Here is a 22083-nt window from a genome sequence, read left to right on the forward strand (position 1 = left end):
AGTGACCTTAGGTCTAGAAATGCTAATTTATTACTTTAAAAGATTCCCTGCTTTTAAGCAAACGAAGATTTTAATTATAAGTGCTATAGTGAAAAGATCTATTTTAAAATTTTCAGATAATCTTAACCTGGTGACTACAGCAAAAATTCTATGTTGATTCAAAGGTTTAAATAACAGAAGATGCTAAAAAGTGAATTTTTATTTGAGTCTGGCAAAGTGACAGCTTTTATCGTTCTGTAACAATTGCCGCAGAGAAGACACAAACAAAATGTATTACTACATGCCAAAAACCTTTAGAGAAATCCTTCAGAATAAACTACAAAAATACAAAACCTGGACTAAAAATTAGAAATGCAAACAAATTTACATTGATCCATATTTAAATTTTTAACTACACAAATTAATATTATAGATATAACAAACAATTTAAAAATACAGCATAACTACCTTCTTTTTCTTCTAGGGAACAAGCCTATAATTTTACCATTAGAAATTACACATTAAATATTTTGAGTAGTAATTCAGTATGTTTTAGGAGAAAGACATACCTCCATTGTTTTTGTTCTGGACAATCTTAAACCATTAATTTCTATAACTAAAATGAAAGCAAAATATCTAATTTTGTTTTAGGGAAAATTAAAATTCTTGATCATGTCCTGAAACAGATACATAAAATTCAGCCAAACATAACATTTTCTTTGGAATAATACTAGCAAACATACATCTCTATCCATGTACTACTTCTACGTATAATATCTTTATAATTAATCACTTCTCTATGAATAAATGGAAAATAGTTTTATCTCAATTATTAGATATACAATAGTCAATTACACTTCTGATATTTATCCATTAATATTAAGGCAAAAAGGGATAAGGAAAGATGCTAAATTTTTTTTAATATATAATCTGAAAGTGGACTTCTTTCTTCTTTTCACTTTTTGTTTATATTTGGTTTGCCACCTACCTTTACAGAAATATAGCATAATAGAAAACATGAACAGCAATAAAAGATGAATATTAGGTATGTTGAAAGAAAGTTTAAAATTCCAAGCCACAGAAAAATAAGCAAACCAACAGCAAAAGAGTGAGTGGCAAGAAAATGCTCAGAGTTGGTCTGCAAGGGGCCGCGGCGTTCTCGTGAAAGCTCAGATACAAACACTGGAGAAGGCATCTAGCCAAACTGAAAACGGAATTTATTTTTTCTAGTTTTATTCCAAAGCTGGGGACACTGCTATCCATCTGAGGACTGCATACTAAAATGCACCATCCTGCCAGGTAAGGGGCAGGCAAAGCCAAACATCTACATGAAAATGTACATGATCTCAAAACTTCAATAATTATTTTCTACCCTGGGCAGTTCAATACCATTTTCTTTATTCAGCCAAGGAGGAGGAAAACTACCCAGTCTTAGTGCTATTCTCTGCTGAGGATGCATGGACACTCTTTCCGGTATTGCAAAAGGTCACTGATGCTGTTAAGTGCGGAGCCAACCAGGTGACCAGAATTACAAATTAATTTCTACCCATGCATAATTGATACAAATGAAAGATCTCTTTCTCAAACATTTGCATTAAAACACTATCAAGAAGGTTAACAATTAATTTACTTTTCTCCTTTATATACTCCATAGACACCTGTCAGAAGCCAAGGTAACTGTGTCTTACTCTTTTGGACAAATATCACGTGGTTGATCGATTTCTACCACCTTAAATAATTAGGAACCTAAGAAAACAAACCCAACTGCATAGAACTGGATGTTCTTCTTGTATCCGAGTCTCCCATACCAGTGAGTTTCTCTTGCTTACTGGTTGAAAGCCAGAAGATTTGTATATTACAATGAAGAGAGTATTTACTCACACTGTGTTTAAAGGATGGGGTTGGAAATGCTCTTATAAGGAAGTACATTAGGGTTATCAATTTTTTTTCCTATCTAAGGATTTGCTTTTTGTTTAAGGAAACTTAGACTTCAACCTAACCTTGAAAAGCAATGTTTCTTTGGGTTTTTAAAAAATTTATGAGCAGAAATTTAAACCTAAAATAGACAGGGTTTGCATGTGCGAGGCTAGGTTAAGAACTCTTAATTGAACTGGTAGCCATCCATCTATGCAGTTTTATGGCGCCTGCAACTATATTGCCGGAGTACTCAGACAAAGATAGTTCACTGTCAACGTAATCACGAGGGAAAGGAATAAAATAAATCCTAATGCCTACATATTAGTCTCTGCTTCCAAACGCTTGTACAGTGCAAGAACGGAAATCTTGTACTGGATTTGCTACATGTATACATATACGGCTCCTCAAACCTCAGGTCTACTCCTCTTCAGAATGAAACTTCAGTACTCCTTTGGGGAAGGTGAGGAATGACAAAAACATGTTAGTATGGTAAAATGGATGAGGCAAAAATATAAATATCCCTTCCATGTATTTTATGTTCTTTAGGCAAGAAACAAAGATAGAATATTGCTAAATCTTCCCTTTCACCTAGAATTAAACATTTTGTCCTCTCCAGTCCTTCTTTCATTGCAAACGTATCTCTTACAGTGTGATTAATATTATGCTGTAGTTAGGTCTGTTTAAACCATCTCCTGAGAATGTCAGCTTCTAAAGAAGAGTTCCTTCCTACTCTTCTCTTATCCCCGGTACTTTCCACAGGGTGCCTGGCCCAGCCAAGGAGTTCAATAACTGCTGAACTGAAGATGAATTTTCAATTGTTGTTCGGCTTTCTAATACTGAACCATTGTCAGTGACTGAAAAATATACTAAGCTTACACCTGAAAGGGGAGTGGGACTTCTAAGATGAGAAAGGAGGGCAAAAAGTCCTTTATCTCTGCTTGATGCCTTGCTTCTTGAGACCTGGCAAGGGAATATAAGGCATATCCCTCTGGTTTGTGAGTGGTTTGGAAATCTTACACAGTGTTTAGAAATTGCAGGCAATCATCTCCTATGATCTACTGGCCCACGCAGCACAGAGGCTGAGCTGAAGGCCGTATCTGACACATAGGAGGCCCCTCCAGAAATGTATACAGGTTAAAATGATGAATGATGGAGGAACATTTCACACATTTAAAAATTACAAAGATTAAGAGAAACCCACCATATTCTGGTGTCTGTAGACTACCTCAAAATCCTCACAACTGCTGTTGTAAGTTGCTTGATAAAGGAAAAGCAGACACACTGGTGAGGAACCCTTCCCACCCTAAAACAAACCAACGTCATTCCTGGTCCATCAACATGACAGCAACCAAAGTCTATGGACCATAAAGGCATAAATTCTGGCTCCACTAGAAAAATAATATAGCCTAAATTTCAGCCTCCCTACATGCATAATGATTTGGCTAAAGATGAAGTCTGAAGAGCCTTTGTTAGAATTTTATGTCCAGTTTTAAATCTCCCAAATTAAAAGACGGTATGAAGAAACCAGAAGGCGTCCAAACCCAAAAATATTAGTCAAAGAAATAAAGTGAAAATTCCACTCTCATGAGCTAGAGTTGCTTGTAGTATAAAAACTAAAAGACAAAGACAGAAGTGAATACTTTCCTGCAAATAAATGAAGAGTTAGGAACATTTCTGAGGTAAAAGTAAGGAGTAAGGGTGATTACACTCTGAGTGTAATAAGCGGTTATCCTCTACAATTTTGGACCTTAAAGATGTTCAAAATTTAGATAAGTTTTAGTTTCTTAGAGTTTGGAAAGATAAGTACTCTGCAAAAGAGTCAGGCCAAAGAATTCAATTTTTGACATCTATAAAGGTTATAATAGAAAAATAATTCTGTTCTTATGAGTAACATAATTATTAAAATTACTGTATTTTGATCAGTCAGTACCATAAGTTTATTACATTAACGAAATCCAGAAAATCAAATAGCTATAATAGTCACATTTTGCTTATTAGTCTCACAGCTGCAGTTACAAAAGAAATGATTATTGCAATACTTTATAATATTTAGGAAAATTATCTATTTTTTCCAGTATGACCGTGACCTTAAAGACTGAAGTGTGAGGAAAATTTTTGAAAAACCTTATTTGAGAATGTATAATGTCAGCACACAGGTGTACATATGTATATACAATTTGTAGCTTAAGGGTAAACATTGATGAATACAACACCATCAGCTAAATATAATATTATCCATCACGGTCTGGTTAAGAACAAACAGAAATCTGTAACACCATTACTAAATCTGGAGCACCGAAAATATGCAATTATTATTAGCATTTCCAGAGAATGAATAAAATCTTCTAAGCTCAGTGAATAACCAAACTAATATTTAAGGTCAAGTAATGTACACAACTGTGGCCCGCTTAATGAAAAATTAACATACAATAACCTCGTTCCTAAAACAGATAAATTATGAGGTGAGTCATACCATAAAAGTTTTCTTCAGCTTTAAAAATGGAAACACTCTGTGGTTCTTTAAGTGGGAAATCTTATCATTACTGGATTTTAAATACAAAATTTGATCTTTATAACTTTCCCAGCAAGCTAGACTTGAGTGTTTGTCTAGATATATGTACATGGTAACTGTAGTAATTAATGTATGCAGGGTGAGTCCTTTATCGAAGGGAGATGGGGAGCTGTGGCGGGGTGCAGGGGAACTCCTAGCTCCAGAAGGACCAGGCTAGTTTGCACACATTGGTCCTCATCTCCTCTATTCCTGATTCAGACAGGGAGCAAGGTCTGTGTTGCTGCAGCCGCCACTTGGAAGGGTTCCCTCCACCAGACCACCCTGGGGGCTGCCAGCTGCTCTGGAGATCCACCCCTTAGTCACTCCCCTGTACTGTACTGTCAAGGCCTACTTAAGATTGTTACATAATCTAGGTTACTACCATTTTCTTTCTCAAAACTTTTCTTTTTGTAATGCCTTTCTGGCCATGAGTTTGTGATATATTAAATTTACAGAAATTCAATTTTTCTGGTGTTCCATTAATGTTGGTATTCCAGGGCCCATCTGTTTAGTCGGTACTGTGTACGATGAAAAGACTGTTTAAGTTGAAGAGTGAGTCAACTGCCTTATCACCTACTCATCAATGTGTTATTTTTCTACATGCACAAGGAGGTTGCAGAATGATACACAGTTCTAACACGTTGAGAAAAAAAATGAAATGGCATAACTATTGTTGTGTTATGACAGTGAGAGGAGGATCATTTCTAAGCTTTAAAAATGACAAATTCAGTCACTCTGAAAGTAATGACAAAATGACTCAATCATTAAACCTTCAATCTTCACATGAGGCTGAATTTCAAGTAATGATCAGCTTTCTCAGTGATGTTATAAACGAAGTCAATGGTAAGAAGCTGGTGATTATAAAAGATAGGCAAACACGATACTTTGACTAAGTTTACAACTTCTCACATTTTCTTTGACAAGACCCTTTGACTAAACCAAACTAAAATGTCTAGGTAATCATTTTGAATTTTGTTTTCCCCATAAGAGGTGCTGTGTTCACAGCGGTGCCTGCTGATTAATTCAGAACTCAAGTTATTGAGTCTACCGGATCACCTACCCACTCCCATGTAAACAAAGACCTGCTTAAAAAGCCATCCCTGCAACATTACTGCATAGCAGAATTGTGCTTAATTTCCCCGTTTAGTCACTTTTTTCACAATCAAAATTAATCATAACACTAGGTTCTTGGAGTTCTTCAACAGAATGATATATACTTGAAGATTACTCATACAGCGATCTATACCACTTAATGTAGAAAATTTCCCTGCATTCTTTCCTACTATAAAATACATGCTTCAAATGAAAACGAAGCCTGAGTTATAATCTACATGCATTATTTTCATGTACCTGGATGTCTGTACAAAATTTTATTGAAATAATAAAATGCCCTCTATCAAGTAAAAACATGCTATTTAAGTCCAGGTAGCACCTTAAAGTACTAATTTTCTTGCATTCATATTCCACCACTGAAAGGAGTATGAAATGGTAAAAAGATGGTGTCCTAAAAACCTCAGCTATATCCTTTAACTATGCTGGATCTCAGTGTCTTCATCTGTAAAATGGAGACACTACTGATCATTTTGCCTAACTACTTAACAGGATGTTGTGTGGCTCAAACAAAATAATGCAAGAAAACCTGGTTTTGAAACTCATAAAGGCCCCCCAAAAGGTACATTTACCTCTGTCATACAATCTTCACATCCCAACAAGTTTTGTGTTTCTTTGTAAAAATCAACCCCAACTGACACATGATGTGATTTTAGTATAAAACATCAGGAGCACAGACCTGGTTTTAAAGAACAGGTTCTTAATTCTCATATACTGGGAAAGAGATTATCTTTGATAATGGAAATGTAAATCTCAGCTTGCCGTTGTTTATTCCAGACAGGCATTTGTGTGTTAAGTCTGTTTATCAGGCAACACTTTGTCTAAGCCAGGAAGTAGTCAGTCTTTGTAACAAGATGTATGCAAATGAATTTCCCATGAGTCTCTGCAGCAAATTGTAGGAGAGAAAAAATAATTCCTTGTTACTTTACCAGCAAGAAGCTACCTCAAAAGTAGACCAGAGACAGAGAACTATGAGCTAGACTATGCTGATGAGTTTAAATGAGTCCTAAACATGTGCTCACAGTCTGTTGCTCTTTATTCTAAGCAGACTTGGTGCATTACATCTGTTTATCAGACAACACTGTCTGGATATTCAGGCTTTGGAACCTGTGTGAAAATGAACAGTGACCATAATCCCATGAAATAACCTGTCTGTGGCAAAACTCCAAACCTCCTGCACTTCAAGAATTCTCACCAACAGAAACACCCACAAAACCTTGGAAACTTTAAAAAAAAATACATCCAGCTCTAACTCTTTGTCATCTATCATAAATAACTTTTGTACAGGCATTGGATTCCCTAATGGTAATGACAGATTCATGTCAGAATGGTGAATTTCATCATGCAAATTAGACTGATCAATAAAATATTTGCCAACAACAAATGCCTTATTTATCAAAACAGAGCTTTTAAAATAAAATACTTTTCTATCACAATAGAAAGTTTTTATTCTCTAATTCAATTATTAAAATATTTGTCCCAAATCTTTTTTTAATCCTAATATAACCAATTCTTTTTTTAAAAAAAAATTCTATATGTGAAGAGTTGAACAGTGTCTTCATTTTCTTTTTGTTTTTCTTGTTGGTTTTCTACAGGGTTTGAAAATCTTACGGAAGGAATCGAATTGGTTTAGCTTGTCTTCCTAGACAAAATAAACACTTTAGGACTCTACTTGTTTGTATTCTCCTCAGTGGCGCTGTATGCATCAGCAGCTAAAAACAAAGAAACTTTTTAGCTGCTCAGACAAAATGCAGAAGCTTCCCAAACAACGAGGCAAGGGAGGGGGCACGGGTTCAGGGGAGGGTGGGGGTGGAGAAGTGTGCGGAGAGTCTGACAGTCCATTCAATATAGGGATGATGGCTATAATGCATCCAGGGTCCCCTTGCTAATTAAATATGCATTGGCACAGTTTTGATCGATGCAAGCCATGGATCAGATGACACACCTGCAAAATCTTGAGCCCAGAGCTCCCAGCAAAAGGAAAATACAGTCTTGTCTCCTTATCTTTGTTTTCAAAGGCTCTCAATTTCTGTGCTTAGATATCTAATTTAATTCTCTCACCCCTCAGCAAACTGGATTAGGGAAGTCAATACTGCCTTTGTGCATCGACAGGAAAACACAGCTTTCCTTTTATTCAATTTAGCTATGACCTTTAGACAAAGATAATGACAACTGTCTAAAAGTAAGGTTAAGGCCTCAAGAAGAAGACTCTCACAACTAAGGCTCCCTAGAAATTTTGGATGACAAGGTGGGAGGGTTTACTGTGACATATCCATTCCTGGTGAGAAAAAAAAGGAAGAAAGGGAATTAAGAATTGGTGTGGGGGGATGGGGACAGGGGAGTAGAAGGGCAGGAAGATAACATGGTAGAAGAGGTTTGAAACCACAGAATAAATGACTAAACTCTGAAAAAATCAACTGGGTCTTATATCCATAATCAGAAAATAATTCTGTGAAAGGATAGGAGTAAGAATGGCACAGTAACAATTTGCCTAAAAAAATGCAGAAGCCTTAATGAGAAGGTTGACGATTCTGTGGTTGGGTAAATCAGGAATTTCTTTTCCCCTTGAAGCATTTGAGAAAACAGGATGGTCTATGGAGTTTTGCCACAGACAGGTTATTTCAGTGTGTTGGTGAATCCCACTGCTGAGGAAAGCTATAACTAGAGATTCTAGACAAGTCTGGGATTCTGCAGTCATAGCAATACTGATACCACTACTCCTACCCAAAGGGGAAATGATATTGGATCATTCTCCTCTGAAACAACACAGGTTGTTTTTTGATTTACTTGTCTTTGGGCCTATCCATCTCATTCATTCATTCATTGATTCATTCATTCGCTTGGCATCTACTATGGCGCCTTTCACACTGTATACCTGGAAATACAAAATTAAAAAAGGCAAGGTCCTTCCCCTCAAAAAGCTCCTAATCAGGATAAAGATTCTGTGACATTCCCTCTTGACTAAATCCTATCTCCTGGTGAAATTGGGGTAGAGCAACAAGTTGTTGTGTATATTCATAATTGCTTTTATTCTTTTACTATGAGCAGCAATCAATACCACTAAATGCACCCTTGGAACAATTTACAGCAGCCCTGATACTAACTGGTGGTGGTAGTGGTTAGGGTTAGCTCTTCTAGTGAGATAAAGAGAGGTTTAGGCAGAATCTTTTTTTAAGTGGAATATTAAGCTATTTCTACATAACTAGCATTGCTGGAAATGGTGTAAAGTATCCAATTTTATTTTTTCTTAAGACGAAGTCTCCCTTTGTTGCCCAGGCTGGAGTGCAATGGCACAATCTCGGCTCACTGCAACCTCCGTCTCCTGAGTTCAAGTGATTCTCCTGCCTCAGCCTCCTGAGTAGCTGGGATTACAGGTGCTGCCACCACGCCCAGCTGATTTTTGTATTTTTTGGTAGAGACAGGGTTTCACCATGTTGGCCAGGCTGGTCTCGAACTACTGACCTCAGGTGATCCAACCACATCAGCCTCCCAAAGTGCTGGGATTACAGCCTAAAGTACAAAAATATTTTTTTTAAATCAGACTTTTCTCCTTAGAAACAATTTAATAGATAGTGCAGAACGTTATTCTGAATTAGGCCTGGTATCCTCCCTTTAATAGAAATGACAGTTCTAGCAGAAGTAGCTATAGTATAGTGAAAAAAGGCAAAAGGCATGATAAAAGAAAACCTGGGTTTGAATCCCTTCTTGGCTATTTATACTAGCTTTGAGGAACTGGGCAAGCCCCTTTACCTCCCTGAACCTCAACTGACTCATTCCAAATACCCAACTCTAGAGACTACCAGGACTGAACGGCATGATTTACAGTGCTTTGTAAATTATGAGTGGCTATAATTCTCTAACTGTTCACTGCTTGGAAGCAGGTTTTCTAAAGCATATAGACTGGTTAAAGCATCACACTATTTAATTTTCTGTCTCATTTTTACTGGCAGATAGCACCATGCCTGGAACATACAGATACTAATACATGTTTGTTGAAACGGAATTTAAATATGAAGATGAAAAAATAGCTCTTTCAGGCCAGGTACAGTGGTTCATGCCTGTAATCCCAGCACTTTGGGAGGCCGAGGTGGGCAGATCACCTGAGGTCAAGAGTTTGAGACCGGCCTGGTCAATATGGAGAAACCCTGTCTCTACTAAAAATACAAAAATTAGCTGGGTGTGGTGGTGCATGCCTGTAATTCCAGCTACTCGGGAGGCTGAGGCAGGAGAATAGCTTGAACCTGGGAGGATGGCTTACACCTAGGAGGCAGAGGTTGCGGCGAGCTCAGATCTTGCCACTGCACTCCAGCCTGGGACACAGAGTGAAACTCCATCTCAAAAAAAAAAAAAAAAAAAAAGTAAAATTTAAAAAAAAAAAGGGAAGAAAATTAGCTCTTTCAGAGCCATAAAATGCAATAGAATCTCTCTTGGGAAAGGTCAATAGGTATTTGGGGTGTTCTTTCTGATTTGGGGGAGACTCCATGACTAGAAGATGGTATGTTTCCTGTGGTAAGAAGGGTCTCTATGGGAGTCAGGATGTCTACTTTCTGGTCGTAAATCACCCATTTTCCCTTGGATATGTAAATTCTTACCTCTCCAGGCCAGAGTATGTATAGATGAAGGTGGGGGTTAGGTGTCCAGTAAAGGTGTTTTCCAGCCCCAGAGTTCTACATTTGAAACAGATAACTAGCAATTGAGCTGTTGGTCTTTGGCTGCATTCAAGGCTAAGACTCATTTCCTCAAAAGGCACTGAGTGATATTTGCTTATTTGCTGCTGATCATAAGTGCAATTAGAAATAACATGAGTGCAATAATTACAAGTCATAAACTGTGTCATCTATACTTTATAAATGACCACAAATAGCCCTCTAACAGTTGCAAATGTTTATTTTCAGGGACTTGGCTAACCCCTGACCACAGAAGACCATAAACAATGTTTTTAACTTTACATCTTGACCCATCGGGTCTTCCAGAAAACTTTGTGTTTTAGGAGCTACTAAAAAGATATCCTCAAAGAATTTAACCTCGGTCCTAGAATTTAGGTTAATACTTGAAAATATATATTTTAGATATACCTTCTCTACGTTATATCATTAAAATAACGTGTTTTCAATTTCCACACTGACAATAACTTTCCTGTAATAACTTGGTTTTTGAACCTATAACAAATACACATGAATATAGGGAGTTAATCATTTGGTAAACCAATAAATGCTCCACAGAATTCCCAGACTATAATAAACCTCAGGTAATATCTGATTCTTCAGAAATTCACCCAAGCCTTTCCCAAGTGGAAATAGGCATACATTTTGCTTCTATGTCTTTATGAGAGATGAAATTATTTAAATGATGTAAGTGAATCATTTCACTTATAGGAGCTTCTGTTTGAAGCTTTGTGGCTTTCTCCCTGACATATGCAGTGCTAAGTTATTTAAAATTAATTGCAGTACAATATTTTAAAATTTTTTCACATGGTGCTAATCTCGAGTGCTTTGGAAGTTTGAACCACACTTGGAAGCCATCAAGTTCTGTGTATCTTTATACTATGGAACAGTGGAACAGGCTAAAAAGATTAGTCAGTGATTTTCTAGTGAACTTTAATCTATAACCAAAGCTATACTGAATTCTAAAACTTCAAAAATGTATGAGTTGATACAAATGGGAAAACTGCAAACATCCTATATAACAAGGAAAAAACAAACCTAGATAACTGTAACACGTGAATTCACTTATGTAGCTTTGAAATCCTGAAACGCTTTCAAAGATCAGTAACCAGTCATGGGATCCCACACACTTAAACCCAGCTCAATACCATTGAGCTTCTGCACTTTCGCCTCCACCCAAAGTTCATTCTATCTGTCATTTCTGTTTTCACCTAAGTACACTATTTACATTCTTGTCTGTAGTTACACTGGGGGGAGATAAAAGTATTTTCCATCTCAGTAACTCAGTATTTATGAGTAATTTGCTTAGTAATAATCCTAAAATTAAATTGTCTTCATGTAAAGTCTAGTAATAGTTTGTGTGGGATTTGCCAAATAAACTATCTTTGGGAAATTCTTTTTTTTTTTTTTTAGATGGAGTTTTGCTCTTATCCCCCAGGCTAGAGTGCAATGGTGCGATCTCGGCTCACTGCAACCTTTGCCTCCTGGGTTCGGGCAATTCTCTTGCCTCAGCCTCCTGAATAGCTGGGATTACAGGTGCCTGCCACCATGCCCAGCTCTTTATTTTATTTTTTATTTTTTATTTTTTTTTGTATTTTTTAGTAGAGATGGGGTTTCACCATGTTGGCTAGGCTGGTACTGAACTCCCGAGCTCAAGCAATCCACCCGCCTCAGCCTCCCGAAGTGCTGGGATTACAGGCGTGAGTCACCATGGTTAAATTCTTTTTTTTCTAAAACCTTATTTTTTGTCATCTGGATGTATTTTAATAAAAAATCATGTTTGCTGGGAGGACTCTAACATAGGTGCTATTTCAACAGCTTCTCATCAAAAAGTCCAAGAGGGTGACTGGAACTTTTACACTGATTCACTTTTCAAAAATCAGCATGGATCCCTCACTCCAAAGAATGACTATTAATTAACCTTTCTTAGGAGGAGGAAGCTTGTTTATGTCAGTCCCTCAAACATTTGTTATCACCTACTGTGTGCAAAGCATTGTGAGACTTTATTCAGTCTCAAGATAGCTCATCATGTTCACCAAGAATTCCATTCATTCAACTCTGTACCATTTATAAAAGTTTACACTTTTTTCTTTTTTAAGTCAGAGTCTCACTCTGCCGCCCAGGCTGGAATGCAGGGGTGCGATCTCTGCTCACTGCAACCTCCGCCTCCCAGGTCTGAGTGATTCTCCTGCCTCAGCCTCCCAAGTAGCTGGGACTCCAGGTGCATGTTGCCATGCCTGGCTAATTTTTTTATTTTTGGTAGAAACAGGGTTTTGTTGGCCAGGCTTGTGTTGACTTCCTGGCCTCAAGTGATCCACCTACCTCAGCCTCCCAAAGTACTGGGATTACAGGAGTGAGCCACCGTGCTATTTGTTTTCTGAGAGTAGCTACTTCCCTCATCTTCACTGGTGGTGAGAACATGGTGTTTCTCTGCATTAGAACCCTTGCCAAAGTCTATCAGGGGGTAAATATTTCTATGAATAGGTAATGGCTTATCTGTTTTATATTCAACAAAAGTTACTTATCTCTTGACTTCATGGTTTTTCAAATATTTTGGTCATGGTAGAAGCCTATTCACAAGAAAGAGCCTAGAGGAAGGCTGGGGAACCGGTGTGTAAAACACAAGTGAGCAGCTCTACCTGCCCATCATGCCCCGTTATCACACATCCTCACCCCACACTCTCGCCTGCGCTGGGCTCCTCGCAGCAGTGTTTAAACCCTGGCAGCATCAGCACAGCCAAGGCACTAACCTGTGTCTCTGAGTGATACCAGTATCACCTCTGTCTTTTTGCAAATTTACAACCTTTAAGTAAGCAAAGAATAACCAGTAACTCAATCAGTTTGGTTAACATCTACAGACATTTCCTTTGGAAACTGTCCTGTTTTAATTTTTGGTTACTAGGAAAGAAGATAAAAACAAATAATGATTGGGAAAAACAAAGTCAAAGGAGAAGCAGTTGGAAAAGAAAAGGAAAAAGAAAGAGGTAGTAATAAAAGAAGTGGTATCCTTTGCACAGGTGACAGAAATAGCAACTCTTCAAATGAAATGGGACATTTTATTGGCAACAAACATGGGAAATGTTATAAGTAAGAATCAGAGTTTATTCAAGAATTAAAGGTGAAACAATATGCGGCAAGGTGTCTCCAAATTACCAGGTTAGTGTTGGGGGATAGATGGAACAACACAGCAGAGCTACATGGGAATGAGGTGAAAAAAGGGATGAAAGTCCTTCTTCCATTTCCTTTGATTATGGCTATCACCTCCTAAAATAGCACATAATTCCACAAGGAGACTATTCCATTTAGTAACTTTGAGACAATTCTTTCTTGTTACTCTTTGCCCAAATGATTTCCAAAAAAATCACCGAGTGTGTTTTCATTTTCTATTTTTACTTTATACTTTAATAACTCATCTATTGACTTAATGATTTCCTTTTCTCCTCTAAATGGAGGTCCTATAGAAAGGAAAACATTTCTAAGTTTTAGTCAACAAAGCCATAAGTCTTGACTACACTCATGCTCATTACAACCTCACGTCTACACCACTGTAGATACACATTCTTCCAGTTGGCCTTAAAATCAGCATGCCTTTTGTTTTCATGCTGCCTTGTTGCTACTATAAGGACATGTTTAGATTTCAGACTTTAAACAAACATATTTACAAGGACTTTCATTAAAAACATTAGGCAAAAAATTTTAAATTAGCAGAAAGTAACATCTCAACAGTAGTAGAAAGAAATAAATTATTCAAAACTGTATACAAACACTGAAGTCATAATGAACAAAGTCATGCTGTAAGAAACCTCACTGTGAAAAGCTGGTACTTGCACAGTAATTGGGAGTGAAACAAAATAAAAATTTTAACATAAAAATATCTTATCCATTGCTTTTCATAACTCACTCAAAACTCCCCATTGTAGCACTCTCAAGGCATAAACTCTTTATTTCCATAAAGAGAGAAAGTATAGAACAACGTTAAAAGTCCCAAGACTCAGAGAAGAAATTCATGTAGAACATCAAATGTTACTCAACATTTTCAAGTAACCATAATATGTCAAACAGACCACATGATGCAAGTACATTTAAATATAAGTTTCTATTTCTGTTTTAAAATAAAAAAGATCAGAAATCTGAATCTGGAAAAGCAAAATCTCTTGCAGGTTTAGAAAGCATATACAAAACCTGGCAAAAGAAAACACTATTCACTGCCACCATCTGCTTTCTGGCACACTGAGGAAACTTTTACTAACAGCAACATTTTCTTACATTAGAAAATCCACTAATTAGTTTTGTTGTAATAAGAAAAATAACCTTTGCATAGAAGGCAGATCGCCAGCTTGCTTTTTTTGTTGTTGTTGGCTGTACCTTACATTAGGCCTGTAACATTTCCACGTAAAGCTAACCTCTTACTGAGTTCTCTTCTCCTAGAGTCCTTTATTATTCCTGTTTAGTCTAAAGTAAGTACAGATGCACTTTGACTTATGATGGGGGTTGCATCCTGATAAATCCTTTGGAAGTTGAAAGTATCATCAGTTGAAAATGGATTTGATACACCTAAACTACCAAACATTACAGCTTAGCCTCGTCCACGTTAAATGCACTCAGAACACTTACATTATCCTGCAGTTGGGCAAAATCATCTAACACAAAGCCTCTTTGATATTAAAGTGTTAAATATCTCATGTAATTTATTGAATACTGTACTGAAAGTGAAAACCAGAACTGTATGGGTAATCAAAGTCCCATTTTTATGGAATGCGGATTCTTAAGTTGAACCATCATAAGTTGGAGACCATCTGTATTCATAAATGTGAGTGCAACAGAGGGGAAAAGCTTGAAGATATTTGGCTTAACGACCCCTCAAAATGGACATCAAGTTCAGAATCAGGAAACCTGGGATTCAGTATCAACTGTTAGAAGCTGCGTTAGCCTGGGTCTTACGTCATACCTCATCTTTAAGGCCACTAAATTAAATGGGCTCCAGATTTCCCCTAAAATTCCTAAATTCTTTGACTCTAAGTCATTTTTTCCCTAAGAATTGCATGTCCCAAAAACAAATGACTTCAAAAGAGCAACGGAGCTTCAGACATCACTGATAAACACTAAATAACTTTAGTAATTGTGTCATAGATATACTGATTACAATATTACAAATCATTTAGCAACCAAGGAAATGGAAACTCTACGAAAATTTCTTGATAATATACTCTAATCATTTACTCAGCATATCATTCCACAAATAAAACTACAAATATTTATTGAGCATGTACTATGTGCCAAGCACTACTGTGAGTGCTAGAGATGAAGTCGTGAACAAAAAAGGCTCACCAAGCTCTGCCCTCACCAAGTCTATATCACAGGAAGCTTGTCACCTAGGGAGCTGACATTCGTCCGCTGATGAATTCATTCGCCAACTGCAAATCCCCACACTGTGCAGAGCAGAACAGTGACATAGTCTCTGGTGCCTGCTCACTGCTCGAAAAGTCTGCGTGAAAGTTCCTTAAGAAGACAAAACAAATGGGTACAAATACTATTTTCTGAAAAACTGCATGGAAAATAGGTGTCATGTCCTTTGAAACAAAACAGGACACTGAGGCAGTGACTGTGACAGTTTGGACACAGCTTTTCTGTGAAAGATGTCTGCGACTTAAATTCCTCAAAGAGGCCCTGTGCCTTGAGTGAACACATTCACTAGTTCAGAACTCATCTCTTCCATTCTCTTGATTTTTTTTTCCATAGGCTTGAACTTAGCTAAATTTAAAAACAAAGCTGCAACATAAGATGAGCTATTGCAATCTCAAAAGTCCCTCTGCCTAAGGAATGAGTGACAGGCTACTGCAAGTTTAATTACCCCACTGGGATTGCAAAAACAAACCCATTCTACTCTTCTCAACTGTATGGCAACAATGGGTTTATGAATCCTCAATTGTCATTTAAAAACATTAATTAAAATTGTAACACTTTATCCAATGCTTTCTACCAAATATTTGAAAAGATTTCGGTTAAACTGTCCCCAAGATTGGCTTTGCTTCTACCTTGTTTACGCCAACAACCTTCTTAGGCACAGGAGGTAATTACACTCTTTCCCAATCTCTGTTAGTCACATGTATACAGCACAGATCTCCGTCTTAAATTTAGGATTCTATCTTTCTATTCTAACCAGTGTAGAAGAAGATAACGTCAGAATCCTTTCCCTTCCTCTTGGCAGAACTCATCATTCCTTCCTCTGGCTCCCTCTACCCTGGTTACTGAGAGTGAGACTCAGCTCCTAATTCACTTCTCTGTGTATATAACTCCCACGTGCTTTCCCAACAAGTTATAAGTCCTTGAGGGCACATAGCTCCTACTTGCCTAAATGAAGTGCTTGCACGTAGTAAATGTTCAATAACTGAGCCTTGAATGGAAGAACAGAGAGGGGAAGGGCCAGTCTGGGCAAGATTTTAAAGGAAGAGTAGAAATCTGTCTCAGAGATGGCTTAGAGACTTTTCTATCTCCTAACAAAACAAAGTCCAGTTAGAACAAAGTATAGATTTTTCAATTAAGGCTAAAATTCCTAAACTGGCTCCACATTAGGGAGTAAATTTCTTCTCTTTATCAGGGATGGGCAAAATGTGTCATCTGTGCTCATAATAATCCTAATTGACAATGTAATATTTGAAATATAAACCAACAAAAATTAAAATGTAAAGAAGTAGATAGACAGTTTTGACAATTCTTTGCACATTTTGTAGGAACCAGAGTCTTTAAAAACATTTCCTGGCCAGGCATGGTGGCTTATGCCTGTAATCCCAGCCCTTTGGGAGGCCAAGGCAGGTGGATTGCTTGAGCTCAGGAGTTCGAGACCAGCCTGGGCAATGTGGCAAAACCCGCCTCTACAAAAAAGTTAGCTGGGTGTGGTGGTGTCTGCCTGTAATCCCAGCTACTCAGAAGGCTGAGGTGGGAAGATCACTTCAGCCCAGGAGGTCGAGGCTGCAGTGAGCCATGATCATGTCACCCCACTCCAGCCTGGGTGGAAGAGTGAGACCCTGTCTCCAAAAAAAAAAAAACAACAACAACAACAACAAAACATTTCCTATTGTCTGTAGCAGGAATCCATTAGTTTACAGTCAAGTTCTGTTTAACGTGAATCCTGTTAGGTCCTTACTATGGAATATTTCTATCGTACGTGACTCTGGGCTTCTGCAGCAATGGTTTCATAATTGCTGAAGAACCCTTAATATACAGCAAGAACACTTTATTACACATGTGCGGAAGTAAAAAAACCATGTTGGGACTAGCGTGTCTACAGGTCTGCTGTCAACGAGAAGAGAACAGCAACAAAAATAAAAGACATCAGAAGTTACACCTACAGATGACTGCAAATACGATATGAAAAAGTCCTTTTGGTTTTCATTCTAGCATGCATTTAAAAAGATGGGTCTAGAAACTGTGTTGAAAATGTCGGGCTGGCAACAAACTCCAACATGTAGCCTGTTTCCACACCCTATCTCACTCAACTGAATTGCTTTAATCTTTGGCTTGATGTAGACACAATCACAGATACAATTAAATTCTTTTAAAAATCTGACCTGCAGTTGAGAATGCTGCTTCCAAAATTAGCCAAAAGTTATGAAAATGGCTTATTATTATGTATCTACATTTTATTAGATGCTATTTATTAACATACTACAGGTATATTCGGAATATCCATGAAGTGATGTGGAGTTGTGCAGATAACAAAATAGTATACATGATAAAAGATGATGAACTAATAATAAAGATTAAGGGGCCAGGATTACATCCCTGTAATCCCAGCACTTTAGGAGGCCAAGATGAGAGCACCATTTAAGACCAGTCTGGGAAACTTAGCAAAACTCTGTCTCAACAAAAAACAAAAAAAGAAAAAAACAAAACAAAACAAAACCAAAAAACCAGCTAAGCATGTAGTCCTAGTTACTCAGGAGGCCGAGATGAGAGGATCACCTATGCTCAGAAGTTTGAGGCTATGCTGAGCTATGATCATGTGCCACTGCACTCCAGTTCTCGCAACAGAGTGAGACGCTGGCTTGAAAAATATAAATAAATAAATAAATAAAGATGAAGGAAACAATATTCAAATAACATGAGAGGTGAAAAAGCTTCACTTATGAACTCGGTAGGGCTGACTGCGGTGGCTCACGCCTGTAATCCCAACACTTTGGGAGGCCAAAGTGGGCAGATCACAAGGTCAGGAGTTTGAGACCATCCTAGCTAACATGGTGAAACCCTGTCTCTACTAAAAAAAAAAAAACACACACACAAAAATTAGCTGGGTGTGGTGGCATGCGCCTGTAATCCCAGCTACTCGGGAGGCTGAGTCAGGAGAATTGCTTGAATCTGGTAGACAGAGGTTGCAGTGAGCGAAGATCGCGCCACTGCACTCCAGCCTGGGTGACAGAGCGAGACTCTCGCAAAAAACAAAACAAAATGAAACAAAAACAACTCAGTAAAAAAAATAAAAAATAAAATCATGACCAGGGACAATTCTCTACCTCTAAACAAACATGCTTATCCTGCTACCGAGGACTAGTTAACTAGTTATCCTGCTACAGAGGACTAGTTAACTAAGCTGAGACAGCACAGACACACTTCTGTCACATTCCCCCAACCTATTCTTGCCTCAATTCTCTGGGTAACTGAGGTAAAACGCAGCTAAGGATATTGGGGTTTCCTCTGGCTGAATAGAGGAACTGATCTTGAAAAACATAAATAAAAGAAACTAATTATTTGCGAATTTGCTAAAATAGATGGACTGTAAAACAACAAAACAAAACAAAAAAACCAACTAGTAGTCCTTTAATTATAACATTTGAATGCAGCTCTAAGTTGGAAGGTTTTAATTTATTTACCAAATTTATGAAAATGGTACATCTTTCTCTCAAGCCTTGCAGTTCTCGTCCCAAGCTGGCACAAGCATACACACACACAGTGCCATGAGTATGGCACTGTGAATCCTTTTGGGCCCTTACGACAGAGGGTCCTAAATAAATGATACAAGGATCATTTACTGGATACTTGTATTTTGCTAACTACAGACCTGTGTAAACTATAATATTCTTGCAATCAAAACATGAAAGTACACAACACACAAGCACACAAACCATGACTGTTAACTTTCTTCTTTCTGTATTTCCCTTTTGACCAAAACATAACAAACAGCAATATAAAGGTAGAATCCGGGCTCAGAAAATTCTTACTTTCTGGTTTAAAATGAACAACACTTAGGGACTAAACCAAGCTTGTCCAACCCACGGCCCAGGGGCCACATGCAGCCCAGGACACTTTGAATACGGCTCAACGCAAATTTGTAAACTTTCCTAAAACATTATGACTTTTTTTTTTTTTTTTTTTTTTTTTGAGATGGAGTCTCACTTTCTCAACACCTAGGCTGGAGTGCAGTGGCGCGATCTTGGTTCACTGTGCACTGCAACCTCCGTCTCCTGGGTTCAAGTGATTCTCCTGCCTCAGCCTCCCGAGTAGCTGGGATCACAGGCATGCACCACCACGCTCAGATCTTTTTTTTTTTTTTTTCTATTTTTATTAGAGATGATGTTTCACCATGTTGGCCAGGCTGGTTTCAAACTCCTGACCTCACCTCAAACGATCCACCAGGCTTGGCCTCCCAAAATGCTGGGATTACAGGCGTGAGCCACCGCGCCTGGCCAACATTCTAAGATTATTTTGCAATTTTTTTTTTAAGCTCATCAGCTGTCGTTAATGTTAGTGTAATTTATGTTTGACCCAACGCAATTCTTCTTCTTCCAATGTGGTCCGGGGAAGCCAAAAGATTGGACATGCCTGGACTGAACGATATGCTAGGTATTTACAGAGCTAGAAAGGCTTCCTAGTGAGCCTATACTAGGTCTATCTGAGGGCAGCCTAGCAGCAGCCACGTTAGTTGACATGGGAAGCTTGAGCCCCAAATTAAAAATCAACAAGCACAAGATCTGTGTTATACAACAAAGTACCAAAGTTTTCACTTCTGTGATACATAAATTGTATAATAGTAAGAATCCTATGATCCCGTGTGAGGTGCCAAGAAAAAAGAGGTATCTTTTCTACTTAGTTTCACAACTGCCAGTCAGGTGCCAAGGTGACTTAAAGACCGAAACTTCCCACCAAAACCAAACCCTAGGTCTATTTCCACTATGGAATACAATAAAAATCTACTCTTAAAAGATTTTGAGTCTCCCACAAAGTAACATACTTTTAATGTGACCACATTTCAAACAGTTTACCCATCACAATAAGATTTGAAATACATATGGCATGTCTCCTTAGTCTGTTTCCCTTATTATACATGTGGTTTCCTCTTTCTAAATTCGGACTTCTGCCTCATTTTAGAAGGTCAGGAGAATGTAACGCATAATACAAAAGTATTTCAAGCAAATCATATGATATCTGTACTTAATAATTTCTCATGGTTTTACACCAAAAGAATCACTGCATATTGAAGATTAAACATTTTTTAAAAGCTAGAACACTGAGCCTTCCTTTCAGACAATTCAAACAAGGAGCGTATTGCTGACACAGCAACACTGTGGTCTCAGACTGTGGGAAATGTCAAATTTATGGTCCTGGGGGTGATTGGTGGATGGTTTTGTGGTGTGTATGGTGTTTTGTTTTGTTTTGTGTGTGCTTTTTCTTTTCTCTTTTGAGCCTCTGACAGAAACAGAGCTCTACAAACTTTCTGGCGACCTCCCAGGAAAACAGAAGGAAGCTGTATCTTGTACTTCCCCTGGGATCTAATGAAATATACAGCCTCTGGGCTTCTTTCAATTTGGACTTTCAGATTGCTAAGCCAGTGAAAAGGGGATCCTAGCTGTCACAAACGTCACATGGTCAGGGTCACCTGCTGCTCGGGGGTTCTCATGCCAGTTGTTGACATAATAAGCACCCCTTACACTTTAATTACAATTCACAGTGTGCAAACTATGCAATCTGCTTTAAGGCAGACTGTCTTTTAAATCAACACTAAAATTCTACTACTAATATGGCAATGCAATGTAGCAGAGGAAGGGTGTGTCCACATGACTAACTATATGCAGATATCCGCTGTCTGGGAGACAGTGGGTAGCATTTGCCAAAATATAAAATGGTGTTGCTGACCCTAATTCTGGTACTTGAGTCTGACTGCGCTCTGAGATTTCTTTCAGTAGGCCACAAAAAGGCAATACAATATACTTCATTTGTAGCATTTTACATTTGTATAACTACTATTTTTTTTTTTCACATGGCTCCATAACTGTTCTATGTACTAATCTTGCCTATCTAACAGGAGGACAGTTGAAGAACAGTGAATTTCTACTTCCCTATTTCTTCCCCTTTAAACCAAGGGCAGTGCCAGTGATGTTTAACACATGCTTCTAGAATTGTGTCAATGCTCTATCATTTACTGGATCCTTGTATTTTGCTAACTACAGACCTGTGTAAGCTATATTTTTGCAATCAAAACATGAAAGGTCATTTTAAAACAGAGCCTATTTAAAATGATATGACAATGCAGGGAGCTGTTTAAAAAGTGCTAACACATAATTACAGTCTACAGTTTTCTCCAAAAACAACAGTGGAAATTAGTTACAATTCTATTACAGACAACTGCTATAAACTTAGGTGGGCTAACCTCTGAATGAACCATCCCAGTACTCTGGGAATTGCAATCTCATTTTCAGTGCCACAAATGACGTAAGATGGAACACACAAAACAAACCCACACAGAGTACTTTTATGTTTATAAAGTCTTACTCAAACACCTTAGCTGAGCTAACTGGTATGCCTCACTGTAAAACACCACCACCACCAGTAACAAAAAATAACTAATCAAACAAAATAGAAGAAATCCAA

At 37.8% G+C, this 22083-nt stretch overlaps 1 protein-coding gene and 2 long non-coding RNA genes across 15 annotated transcripts in view; all 3 read right to left on the reverse strand.

Annotated features, from left to right (window-relative positions):
* Positions 1 to 22083, reverse strand: part of NFIA (nuclear factor I A) — a 597699-nt gene that overhangs the window by 185105 nt on the left and 390511 nt on the right. The gene's annotated exons all lie outside the window — the stretch shown is intronic.
* LOC144333117 (uncharacterized) lies at positions 7119 to 10124 on the reverse strand. The gene is made up of 2 exons (XR_013401503.1): positions 9799 to 10124; positions 7119 to 8898 (listed from the first exon to the last, which is right to left on the reverse strand). It is a non-coding gene; the product is annotated as an uncharacterized LOC144333117 (long non-coding RNA).
* The window catches only part of LOC144333116 (uncharacterized), a 53668-nt gene continuing 49538 nt past the window's right edge, over positions 17954 to 22083 (reverse strand). The window contains exon 3 of the long non-coding RNA XR_013401502.1: positions 17954 to 18446. This is a non-coding gene — a long non-coding RNA (uncharacterized LOC144333116). The remainder of the gene's footprint in view (positions 18447 to 22083) is intronic.

Source organism: Macaca mulatta, chromosome 1 (assembly GCF_049350105.2).
Source record: "Macaca mulatta isolate MMU2019108-1 chromosome 1, T2T-MMU8v2.0, whole genome shotgun sequence".
Lineage (NCBI taxonomy): Eukaryota > Metazoa > Chordata > Mammalia > Primates > Cercopithecidae > Macaca > Macaca mulatta.